At 49.9% G+C, this 13,106-nt stretch overlaps 1 protein-coding gene across 4 annotated transcripts in view; it reads right to left on the bottom strand.

Annotated features, from left to right (window-relative positions):
* The window catches only part of LOC140408656 (neuropeptide Y receptor type 1-like), a 49,976-nt gene that overhangs the window by 12,780 nt on the left and 24,090 nt on the right, over positions 1-13,106 (bottom strand). The window lies entirely within an intron of this gene.

The raw sequence follows: 13,106 nt of genomic DNA, 5'->3' as shown, positions 1-13,106 counted from the left end.
CAGATACATCGATGACATTTTTTCCTTTGGACCCACGGTGAAGAATTGCTGAAACGACTACACAATGACATCAATAAGTTCCATCCTACCATCAGACTCACCATGGACTACTCTCCAGAATCAGTTGCATTCTTGGACACACTCATCTCCATCAAGGACGGTCACCTCAGCACTTCGCTTTACCGCAAACCCACGGATAACCTCATGATGCTCCACTTCTTCAGCTTCCACCCTAAACACATTAAAGAAGCCATCCCCCATGGATAAGCCCTCCGTAAACACAGGATCTGCTCAAACGAGGAGGAGCATAACAGACATCTACAGATGCTGAAAGATGCCCTCGTGCGAACGGGATATGGCGCTCGACTCATCGATCGACAGTTCCGATGCGCCACAGCAAAAAATCGCACAGACCTCCTCAGAAGACAAACGGGACACAACCAACAGAGTACCCTTCATCGTTCAGTCCAGAGAAACTGCAACATATTCTTCGCAGCCTTCAACACGTCATCGATGAAGACGAACATCTTGCCAAAGTCATCCCCACACCCCCACTACTTGCCTTCAAACAACCTCAAACAAACCACAGTTGGCAGCAAACTACCCAGCCTTCAGAACAACGACCATGACACCACACAACCCTGCATGGCAATCTCTGCAAGACGCGCCAGATCATCGACATGGGTACCACCATTACACGCGAGAAGACCACCCACCAGGTACGCGGTACATACTCGTGCGACTCGGCCAACATTGTCTACCTCATACACTGCAGGAAAAGATGTCCCGAAGCGTGGTACATTGGCGAGACCATGCAGACGCTGCGACAACGGATGAACGGACATCGCGCGACAATCACGAGGCAGGAATGTTCTCTTCCAGTCGGGAAACACTTCAGCAGTCAAGGGCATTCAGCCTTTGATCTTCGGGTAAGCGTTCTCTAAGGCGGCCTTCAGGACGCGTGACAACGCAGAATCGCCAAGCAGAAACTCATAGCCAATTTCCGCTTTACTTACAATGGAATTTAGATCAAAAATTCATGATTGGATTCATGTCGCATTACATTCACCCCCCACCATCTGGCCGGGGCTTGCGAAATCCTATCAACTGTCCTGGCGTGAGACAATTCAGACCTCTTTAACCTGTGATTATCCCTCTCTCCAGTTGCTCCATCTGGACCTGTAGACTTAATTACCTGCAAAGACTCGCATTCAAAGTATCGTATTGCATTTTTGACTTTGCCCATCTATATGTTTCATTCTCCTGAGGAAGGAGCAGCGCTCCGAAAGCTAGTGATTCGAAACAAACCTGTTGGACTTGAACCTGGTGTTGTAAGACTTCTTAAAGGTTAAAGGAAATGGGCAAAATAAAGGCGGTGACTGTCAGTCTTTGACTGTGTGTAATTTCAGTGTGCTGATCAACATCTGACATTGATACATACAGGCCATGGTTTTAACATTTTTTTTAGAGTATCCAATTCTTTTTTTTTCCAACTAAGGGGCAATTTAGCATGGCCAATTCACCTACCCTGCACATCTTTTTGGGTTGTGGGAGGTAAGACCATGCAGACACGGGGAGAATGTGAAAACTTCATACGGACAGTGACTCAGCGCCGTGAGGCAGCAATGCTAACCACAGCGTCACTGCCCAGACACAGGCCAAGGTTACTGTCAGCAAAAGAAAACCCGTGACTGAGTAAAACCATCCCACCTAGTTTACAGTCTATGTCATACTAAATGTAATGCTACATATGTAAGCCATGCCTGACTATTAAACCAGTCAGACTGTATTACCATATACTGCTGTCGCTTCAGGCAAATCATGTCCCAGAGGCCTGACCAATCAGGCCAGAATTAAGCAGCACCAGTGAGTTAAGCAGATAGGTTGTTGAACAACACCACAAAAATCTACAATTCTATGAATTCTATGGTTCCGTAAATACCTTGGGCTGATTTCAAGGCTGCAATTCAGATTTATGTGACAATTAAAACAATTTATGTTCTCACTGCTTACTGTATTAATTAAATTGCTTGATCAGATTACACCTTGGAAACATCCCACATATGCGATCCTACATATTTTAAAATATAAATTGTATAAGGAAGCATAGAGGATAATCAGTTGAAATTAGTAACCATTGTTAAAATGGTACAAGAACTTGAAATCCTCTCTATTTCTTTATCTATTTGTTTCATTATTTACTTTCTTTCTTCCTCTCTATGTTCCGTGTGGGATGACCCTGATCTCTCTGTACAGTAACAATCTACCTCTTCAAATCATAAGTTTAGTGTGTTTAGGATGTCACTGGGATTGAAAACCAGCAGAAATCTTGGCAAGCACATTTATAACTGTGAGCAGAGTAATTCTTATCTCATTCCTTCTTTCCCTTGCCTGCATTTTCCATACCTAATTCATCACTTTCTCTCTCTTCATGCTGGAGGGCGTTAGTACTGGGGAACACAATATTTGTCTGCTTGCAGACTACTGCAATCAAGTAGTCAGAGACAGTGGGAGATGGTCACTAAATAAAGTCATGAGACAGTCATGACACCGGATTGAATTTAGTATGATACTAGTTTCAAGACTGTACAATTCCACTGCATCACCCAGGTTCCTCTTGCTCTTCCCTTTTCATGGCTTCTATTTCTCTCTGTTTCCTGGCTGTTCCCTCTTCAATGCAGCCAGACTTGAGAACAGTAACCAATTGTCAAGGAACCCAGTGATTTGGCAGCATTCCATTATCAAACAGCCAATTCTCAATTGCTTTGTTCCACCCTCCAAACCTCTCATATAAATCACGGTCACAAGTTTAAGCATACTGAAAGATGCAGCTTTGACGTTGAGTTTTAGAAAACGTTTATCGCTGGATCATAAAAGCATATTTTGGAAACTTTTCAAAAACATTTTACTCAAAATATCTTGTTTCTATAACTGTAAGATCAAGGCAAGCGACCACGAGGAAGCAATGTTGGATTGGAACAAAAAGGTTTAATAAGACTTACTTAACTGTGCTCACTAGTCCCCGAAGGGTCGCCCAGCGCCCGGTTCACAGTTGGGCCAACGTTTTATGTCAAGGCTTCCCTGGTTAAGGGTTTGCCCCCCCTCCCCCACCTCATCGGGGCAGATAGTATTTTGGGGAACCTAATGATCCAAACCCCGTGGCCTCCGGTTGGGTTATAACACTCCTCCCCCACTAAATCCGACACATCATCAATTTTGATGGCTGGAGGAGCCTGATCCTTAGTCCATTTTGCCCTGGGCTGCCTTTTGGGCATCCATTGTGCTGAATCTGGAGGCCAGAAACGCACTGGAGACCGGCATTTTCAGGCTGAGAGGCGATGATTACAGTCGGCTCCATGTCAGACTCCGAGGCTTCCCGCATTACCCAGTTGTGGGGTGTGCACACCTCAGGAGATAGTAACAGTGACTGTGTCAGGGGAGGAGGCAGCACTGGCCTGGGAAAATCCGAACGACTTTCGAGTACCTCCAGGGCGTGGCTTACAGAGGTGGTCCATGACCTTATGGCCCTTCTCTGGGGGGGAGGGGAGGGATTCCCTAGGATATGTAAGACCATCTTACAGTAAGGACGGCAAGTGGGACGCCTGGCCCTACCGAACCTCCTATTCTACCACTAGGCAGCAAACGTGGAAATAGTGAGAAAATGGCTGACGAAGCCGGAGGCAGACTGGGTCTGGGTGCAAGACTTTCTCCGTAAGGAGACAAGAACGTTCACCCAGCTACCCGGACACGCACTCTTGGATATAATGGTAGGGCTGGACTAGTGGGGTGGACGACAAGTGTGGCGACATTTACAGATGACTTCTAGGAAAGGTCACAACCCCACTGGACGAGGCTAGATGGAAATGGGGGGTGGAGATGGGCATGGAGACACGGGGAGGACTCTGGATTGAGGCACTGCACAAGATCAACTCCACCTTCTCCTGCGCTAGTCTTAGCCTGATGCAACTCAGGTGGTTCACAGAGCACACCTTATTGAGACAGACATCAGCGGGTTTCCCCCAGAGGTGGCGGGTATGTACAAGCAGTGTCAGGGGGATCTGGCCCACCACACTCACATGTTCTGGTCTTGCGCCAGACTCTGGACAGCCTTTTCAGAGGCCATGTTCAAGGTTGTCGGGGTATAGATGGAGCCGTGCCCTTCTGTGGCGGTCTTCGGGGTGTCAGAGCATCCAGTGCTCTGGACAGGGAAGGGGCAAAAGCCCTGGCCTTCGCCTCACTGATCAACAGGCGGAAACATCTGCTAAGCTGGATGTTGGCAGTGCCACCCAGGGCCTCTGTTGGCTCTCAGACCTGGCCGAATTCCTGAAATTAGGGGTCCGAGGGGAAATTTCATGACAATTGGAAGAAGTTCACGAACCTCTTTGCGGACTTGTTCGCAACCAACAACTAACAAGGGTGGGGTGGGGCAGAAGGGGGGTGGTGGGCCAGGAGCACCGCTGGGACAGAAGGGAGCTTATGTGCAGCAGATGAGAGACGTGGAAGGAGGCCATTAGTCGAGGGAGGGGAGATATAAATCTTTTACTAAATTCCAATAAAAAAATTATTTTTAAAAAGGAGCACTGGACGCCACCTACAAAAAGGGACACATGTTTCCATTGTTTAATTCCTGCAGAACTAGTTGCTGTCGGCATTTGTCTCCTGGCTCTCTAAAGGTCCTGCAAGCTTTTGCTGACACAAGCACCCCATCCTATTTCACCTCCTGACCTCTTCGGAGTTGGTCTGAATTGCTGAGGCACCAGTGGCGTCCACAGTTCACCAGGTCCATGCAGATGAAGACCAAGGCTTAATTCAAATCTGGGTCCAAATCAATGTCTCTGAGCGTATCATACCACCATGTTACAATGCAAACATGCAACAGTTGAATTTCTCTACTGATGGTTTTATAAATCTCATTCATTCATGAGAGTTCTTTAAAAAGAATTGCACAGGATTGATTGGGAGTACAAACTGAATTACTCTCCCCAATGAAATAATCTAAATTGATTTTAGAAAGTGAAAAAAATAAAGATTACAGTAACTCTTGAGGTGAAGCTCTGGCTTCCCACTGATTCCTCAAGATGCAAATTAATTTCAAGCAACTAATTGGGTTCTTTACTGCTTTCATGAACATTTGAATAAAATTATTTACTTCTGTTTTTCAAGTTCATTTTCTCACAGTATTCTGTGACAGCACGGTTTCTAATTACATACCCCTCAGTTAATCAAATCTAAGCAAAATAATTTAAGTACTGTGCAGCATTCTATTAAACAAATTTCAATTTTCGAAATGAAAAAATAAATTAGTATTTTGTAAAATCAAAACACAGCAAATTTGTCAATGACAATATTTTGGCACTGCAACTCTCCATTGCAAAAAGCAGGAGCGAATTTCCATTTTGCCGTGAAAGTCAAAGGTTTGGTGTTCTGTTTTTCTTTCTCATGCCACTCCAAGTCAAGAGAGTTGGCAGAGATTGTAATCAGTTGTGTTAGATATTCAAGTCTCAAGTCACAACAATTGTCTGCTACAGTGAATAAGGCAATCCAAATCAAATGAGATTTTCTTGCTCATCCACTGCAATGTTAAACACAACGGTTCAAATTTACTGCAAGATTAAATTATATGTCAGATCAGATTATTAAAGAAAATGGATAACGGGTAAGGAAACTGATTAGAGTAGATGGCTCCTAATGAGGAGCTCTTGTTCAGGCATAATGGGTAAAACAGTGTTGGATCAGCAGTAAGCACGATGCAATGATGGTCAGTAGAAATTAACAAACTCCTCCATTCCCCTATGGGTATCCTGCCCTGACCTGCACCCAGGTTGGGGTTTTTATACAAGTTGTTAAGGAGAAGCACCGCCCCCTTAAAGGGGAAGTTCATATTCTGGGGAGGTCATGGGAAACCGTAAGGTCCTGATCCCCGGACCTCCATTGTGATTATAACACTCCTCCTCTCTATGTCCGGAGCAATGTCCACACCCATGGGTAAGCATGCCGGGCCTTTTGACTGCTTCGCCTGTGGATGTTGTTCATGCCTTGTGGCATCAGGAGGCATATATCGGACTGGGGAGTGGCGTTTGCATGATGAGTGTCTAGGCGGTGGCGGCGTTGTTGGTGCTGCCACGAGAGATGGCACAGGTGCCTCTGGTGGTGGCAGAACATTCATCTCGGTTTCAGAATTGGAGCTAGATGGTTCCTCATCTGACATCTTGGTGTCCTCAAAAATGACCTCTGGATCCTCGACAGCCAGCAGAGATGAGGGCAGGGGCGAGGGACTGTGACGTCTGAATCAATTGCCGGTATGGCTGGAGTATTCAGCACTCGGCTTCAGAGGTGGTCCACATGGTGATAAGACACACGGCCCTGTGTCCGTATGTGGTAGAAAACTGGTCACATTTTCACCAACACGACGCCGGGATCCAAGTTGCTTTGTTGCCGAAATTCCGGACTTTTAGCACATTTTGTTGCAGTGGTTTGCGGCGGCCTGGATCTGCCTCGCTTTGGTCCTGAGTGTGGTGGACTTTCCCACCAATGTACGAAGGACTAGACTCAAATGGGCGCGGAGGCGGCAATCCATCATCATCTCGGGTGGGTAGGCAGATGGCTTAACGCGTCGGCATGGAGAATAGTGGCTCCGGAGTGGTGTTCCAAAATATAGTCATATGCTGCAAGTAGCAGCGCCCATCGCTGGATGCAGGCAGAACCAATGGAGGGAAATCATTCAATCTTCCCTTAATAGCCCAAGGAGGCACTTATGGTCGGTGAGAATGGTGAAACGAAGACCATAGCCATACTTACTAAATTGCATGACCCCGAACACGACAACCCAACACTCCGGGGGCGATTCTCCAATATGGAACCCAAGTGTTTGCGCCGTCATGAACGCCGTTGCCTTTCACGGCGGTGCGAACCGGGCCCGGGTACGACCGATTCTGTTCCCCACAGGGGGCCAGCATGGCGCTGGAGCGGTTCATGCTGCTCCAGCCTCCTTTCCCGGCGCCAAATGGGCGCCGCGCCAACCTGAGTCTGCGCGGGGGACTTCTGCGCGCCGGTCCCGACTCAACATGGCGTCGGTGTTCAGGGGCCGGCCACGCCAGAAAGTAGGCCCGGGGGTGGAGAGGCCGGCCCACCGATCGGTGGGCCCCGATCGCGCGCCAGACCCCATCGGAGGCCCTCCCCCCGGTGAAGGAGCCCCCCTCCCTCCCCCACAGGCCGCCCCCCCGACCGTTCACGCAGAGTTCCCGCCGGCAGCGACCTGGGATGAACGGCGCCAGCGGGACTCTGTCATATCCGCGCGGGAATCCAGGCTGGCCTCGCCGATTCCCGCGGCCGGTGCCGCGCCAAATGGGCCGGCGCAAATGGCGCTGATTCTCCGCACCTCGGAGAACTGTGCACCGGCGCCGTGGCATGGTTGTGGCGATTCTCCGGCCCGGCGCGGGGCTCGGAGAATCGCCCCCTCCTTGTCTGCATCGGCCTATGTCCGTGAGGCGAAGGGACGTTCAGACCCGTCATCCATGGTGTGGGTCAGCACGGCCTTGACACCTTACGGAGAAGTGTCATAAGTCAACAGGAGTAGTCAGGATGGGTTGAAGTGGGTTAGCAGTCTGGATGAGGAGAGTTGTTGTTTCACCTTGGTAAAAGCCGTGTGCTGTTCTCGGGCCCACTCCCAGGGTTGACCTTCTTTAACAGATGGCGGAGGAGGAATAAATTGGTGGCCAGGTTCAGGAGGTACTTGCCATTATAATTTACCAGACCCAGGAATGATCGGAGTTCTATTTGGCCACCTGGTATGGGAGTGTGCCGAATTGCCTGTACCTTTTCTTCCACCAGGTGTAAACCTTGGCGATCTTTGCGGTTGCCGAGGTACGTTACTTTGGCAGTATTGAAGACACAGTTCCCCCACCAGAGGCGGACGCTGGCTTCCTCAAAATGCATCATTACCTCGGGCAGGTTTTGCAGGTGCTCTGGTCAGACGGGCCCGAATTCAGGATGTCGTCTAGATAGATCACCATGTGAGGTAGGTCTAGCAGGATATTCTCCATTATGCGCTCGCAGAGGAAACCCCAAAGGGCAGGTGGGGGTATTCATATAGCTACCGGTTCCCGGTTACGAAGCATCTGAACTTGGGGGCCAGGATCAACTGGAGGCAAGCGAGACTCATGTCAAGTTTTGTAAACCACTGAGCTTCGCAGAAAGATCCCAGGGACCAGATAAGGGTCCAGTTGAGACACACGGTTGACTGTCATCTTATAGTCACCACATCAAACCATTAGGTTTCATGACCAGGACGACTGGCGCTGCCCAGTCATAGAATTGCACCGGACAAATGTTGCCCAAGCTCGACATCCGGTTCAAATCAGCATCTACGGAACAGGTCGGGCGGGGCAGTAGTGCGGTTGAACTATCGGGTTCATCCCTCTGGCCGAAGGCTGAGTTCTCCCGATGAGAAACTTCCCCGGAAAGTACTGAGGGCGAGCCGGGTCGTTGCAGGACATGTGGTCGCTCGTCTGGCAGTAAAGCAGACCGCAAACCAACCAGAGATCCAGGCATCCTGCTAGACATCAGCCTAGAGCCAGTAGTTTCCGAAGATGACTGCATGCAATCAAATTGCATAATGGCACCCTGTGTGGTTCCCATAAGGATCACGGTGCTGGCAAATGGGCATTTGCTGGACATGGAACTGGACATTGTCGTTTTTTATCTTGCCCCGCTGTGCATTATCGAACATGAAAGCAACCAACCATTGGTCAGTGAGGAGAGTGAATCTCCTGCTGGCCAGGTAATGCCTCCAATGTCGCACAGCTTCTACTATGGCTTGTGCCTCTTTCTCGACTAGGAACGGTGAATTTCTGAAGCATGGAGGGTACGGGAGAAGAAGGCCACGGGTCTGCCCGCTTGGTTGAGGATGACGGCCAGAGCTGCATCGGACGCATCGCTCTCGACCTTGAAGGGGAGGGACTCATTGATGGCGCGCATCGTGGCCTTTGCAATGTCTGCTTTGATGCGGCAGAAGGCCTGGCGGGCCTCCGTCGACAGGGGGAAGATTGTGGACTGGATTAGAGGTTGGGCTTTGTCTGCATAGTTAGGGACCCACTGGGCGTAATAACTGAAAAACCCGAGGCAGCGCTTCAGGGCCTTGGGGCAGTGAGGGAGGGAGAACTCCATAAGGGGGCGCATGTGTTCAGGGTCGGGGCCTATAACTCCATTTCGCACCACGTAGCCGAGGATGGCTAGGCGGTCGGTGCTAAATACGCATTTATCCTTATTATACGTTAAGTTCCAGATTTTCGCGGTCTGGAGAAATTTTCGGAGGTTGGTGTCGTGGTCCTGCTGGTCATGGCCGCAGATGGTGACGTTATCAAGATACGGAAACGTTGCGCGTAAGCCGTACCGGTCAACCATTCGATCCATCTCGCGTTGGAAGACCGAGACCCAATTGGTGACACCAAAGGGAACCCTGAAAAATTGATAGAGCCGCCCATCTGCTTCGAAGGCAGTGTATTTGCGGTCACTTGTGCGGAGGGGTAGCTGATGGTAAGCGGACTTGAGATCCACCATGGAGAAGACCTTGTATTGCGCGATCCTGTTTACCAGGTCGGATAGGCGGGGGAGACGGTACGCATCCAGCTGCGTAAACCTGTTGATAGTCTGACTGTAGTCAATGACCATCCTATGTTTCTCCCCGGTCTTTACCACCACTACTTGAGCTCTCCAGGGACTGTTGCTCGCTTCAATGACCCCTTCCCTCAGCAGCCTTTGGACCTCTGACCCGATGAAGGTCCGGTCCTGGGCACTGTACCGTCTGCTCCTGGTGGCGACGGGTTTTCAATCCGGGGTGAGGTTCGCAAACAGGGAAGGCGGGTCGACCTTAAGGGTCGCGAGGCCGCAAACAGTAAGGGGGGGTATAGGGCCACCGAATTTGAAGGTCAGGCTTTGCAAGTTACATTGGAAGTCCAACCCCAGGAGTGTAGCCGCGCAGAGCTGTGGCAGGACATAAAGGCGGAACTTGTTGAATTTCCTGCCTTGGACAGTGACGTTTGCTAGGCAGAACCCCTTTATCTCCACCAAGTGTGACCCAGAGGCCAGGGAGATTCTTTGGTTTACGGGGTGGGTAACAAGTGAACAGCGCCTTACCGTGTCGGGGTGTATAAAGCTTTCCGTGCTCCCAGAGTCGATCAGGCAAGACGTCTCGTGGCCATTGATGAAGACCGTCGTCGTGGCTGTTGCGAGTGCCCGAGGTCGATTTTGGTCCAGCGTCACCGAGGCCAGATGGAGTAGTTGTGGGTTATGATCGGGCAGCGTGTAGTCGGCCGTGCTGGGGCCCCATCCAAGATGGCGTATCCCATGGGTCACACATGGTGGTCGGAGATGGACACAATGGCGGCGGGGATGGACAAAATGGTGGCGCCCTGTGGCGCCCATCCGTCCAGCGTGGTGTCCGAGGGGCAAGATGGCCGCACCCGTGGGTTGGACGTGGCCCTAGGATAGAGGGGTGGCGGTGAGTGCTGGCCGCCTGGGGCCCGAAGGGAAGGTTGCCGCAGCGGTCCGGAGTCACTGGAGACCATGGCCACGGCTCATGCCTGGCAGACCCCCACAAAATGGCCCTTCTTGCCGCACCCTTTGCAGGTGGAGATGCGGGCCGGGCAGCGCGGGCGGGGATGCTTCGCCTGCCCGTAGAAGAAACAGTGGGGCCTGACGGAGTTAGCGTGCCGTCTCACAGCGCAGGCCTGCGGGGACACGGGGAAGGTCTGTGGGGCTGCCGCTGTGGGATGCCACGCAGCCCAGGGGGCCGCCGCAAGGTCGGGCGCATAGGACTGTGCGTTTCTGGAGGCAACATCCATGGACCCTGCCAGGGCCCTTGCCTCTCTAAGTCCCAGGGTGTCTTTTTCTAAGAGTCTTTGGTGGATCTCTGAGGAGCTCATACCTGCTACAAAGGCATCCCGGATTACACATTCCGTGTGCTCGCTCCCCGAAACTTGCGGGCAGCCACAGTTTCTGCCCAGCACCAGTAGCGCACGGTGTAATTCCTCCAACGATTCCCCAGGGCTTTGCCATCTAGTTGCAAGCAGGTGACATGCGTAGACCTGGTTTACAGGGCGGATATCATGTCCTTTTAACAGTTCGATCGCAGCATCGAAGTCCTCCGCCTCCTCGATGAGGGTGAAGATCCTAGGGCTTACCCTCGAGTGCAGGAGATGCAGTCTCTGTTCTCCTGAGGGGGTGCCTCCGGCCGTCTCAAGGTAGCCTTTGAAGCATGCCAGCGAGTGCTTAAATATCGCCGCCGAGTTCTCCGCGTGGGGGCTGAGTTGTAGACACTCCGGCTTGGTTCGGAGATCCATCCTTTCAGCTTAAGAGTAGTCGATTAAATTGATGCACGATCAATTACAATCAAAGACGAGGTTGTATCATAACTGAAGGCTTTAATCGACTAGAACTGTTCCCCAGCAGCTTCGGTACAGAAAATGAGGGCTGCTGGGTGGGCACCAGTTCTTATACCCCACCTGTCAAGGCGGAGCTACATACCAACAGCCAATGGTAAACTCCTAGGTTTAACCAATGGTCTTCAGCCTCTTGGGTAAAGTAATACCTGATAATACCACACATAGGGAGAACGTGCAGACTCCGCACAGACAGTGACCCAAGCCGAGAATCGAACCTGGGACCCTGGAGCTGTGAAGCAACTGTGCTAACCAATGTACCACCATGCTGCCCTTAATGTTCTTGCTATGGAGGGAGCTCAGCGAAGGATTTTCAGGCTGATTCATGGGATGGCAGGACTGTCAGATGAGGAGAGACTAAAACAGTTAGGATTCTATTCATTGCTGTTTCGAGTGAGAGGGGATCTCACAGAAATTTTGAAAATTCTAACAGGATTAGACAGGGTAGATTAAGAAAGAATGTTCCCGATGGTGGGGGAGTCCAGAATTCGGGGTCATAGTTTGAGGATGAGGGGTAAACCTTTTAGGATTGAGGTGAGGAGAAATGTCTTCACCCGGAGAGCAGTGAATCTGTGGAATTTGCTACCACAGAAAGTAATTGACGCTAAAATGTTGTATAATTTCAAGAAGGAATTAGATATAGTTCTTGGGGCTAAAGGGATTAAGGGATATGGGGGGGAAGGGGGAAGAGCAGTGAACATACTCAAAACTGAGTTAGACAGATTCTGATTGACCAGGAGTCAAGGGCAACAGGCAAGAAAGTGGAGTTAAGGCCACAATCAGATCAGCCATGATCTTATTGTCTGTCAAGTAAAAAACATTATTATTAACTTGTTAACTCTTTACATCACAGTCAATATACATATCATTACATGGCAGAGCAGGCTTGATGGGCTGAATGGCCTACTCCTGCTTCTATTTCTTATGGTCTTATGAAAGTTACAACAATCCCTTCTCTGTTCAAAATTTTTGTGAGAGTAGTATAAAAATACATTGCGGGAAATACTGCAGGAAAAACTGTTAAACTAGAGAGATTTGAAAATAAAATGAAATGAAAATGAAATGAAAATTGCTTATTGTCACAAGTAGGCTTCAAATGAAGTTACTGTGAAAAGCCCCTAGTCGCTACATTCCGGCGCCTGTTCGGGGAAGCTGTTACGGGAATTGAACCGTGCTGCTGGCCTGCCTTGAAAGTCAGCGATTTAGCCCTGTGCTAAACAGAAACAGGAGAGAATTTCTTCAATTTGCTAATGGTGAGGTTTATGATAGATGATATACAAGTGGTTATGGCACATCAGAAAATCCGATAACAAAGGACATGCCTATTTAAAGTATTTTGGCAGAAAATGTCAAATCGATATTTAGCCTTCCATAAATAAATGGCTGGATTCTGTGAAAATGAGACTATGTCCCCAGGCCGGTGTACAAACGGTGGAATTTTATTCCTGAGATTCCTTGAAAAAAGTTAGACAAATTCATTGCCTTGCAGAGGGCTAGCAAGGACCCGGAGTGAATCTCGCAGCTTTTGCTGCAGATCTGGGTCCTCGCACTTCCGGGTCAGAGGCCGCGCATGCAGACTTGGACCGCGGAGCCAGACAAAAAACATAAACCCCACGATCGGCCTCACGCCCAAGCCTCAGACCCCGCGCCTTTAATCGCCGGCCGCCT

This window comes from Scyliorhinus torazame, chromosome 3 (genome assembly GCF_047496885.1).
Source record: "Scyliorhinus torazame isolate Kashiwa2021f chromosome 3, sScyTor2.1, whole genome shotgun sequence".
NCBI lineage: Eukaryota > Metazoa > Chordata > Chondrichthyes > Carcharhiniformes > Scyliorhinidae > Scyliorhinus > Scyliorhinus torazame.
The sequence above is the reverse complement of the archived record's forward strand: the minus strand, read 5'-3'. Positions and strand labels throughout refer to the sequence as shown.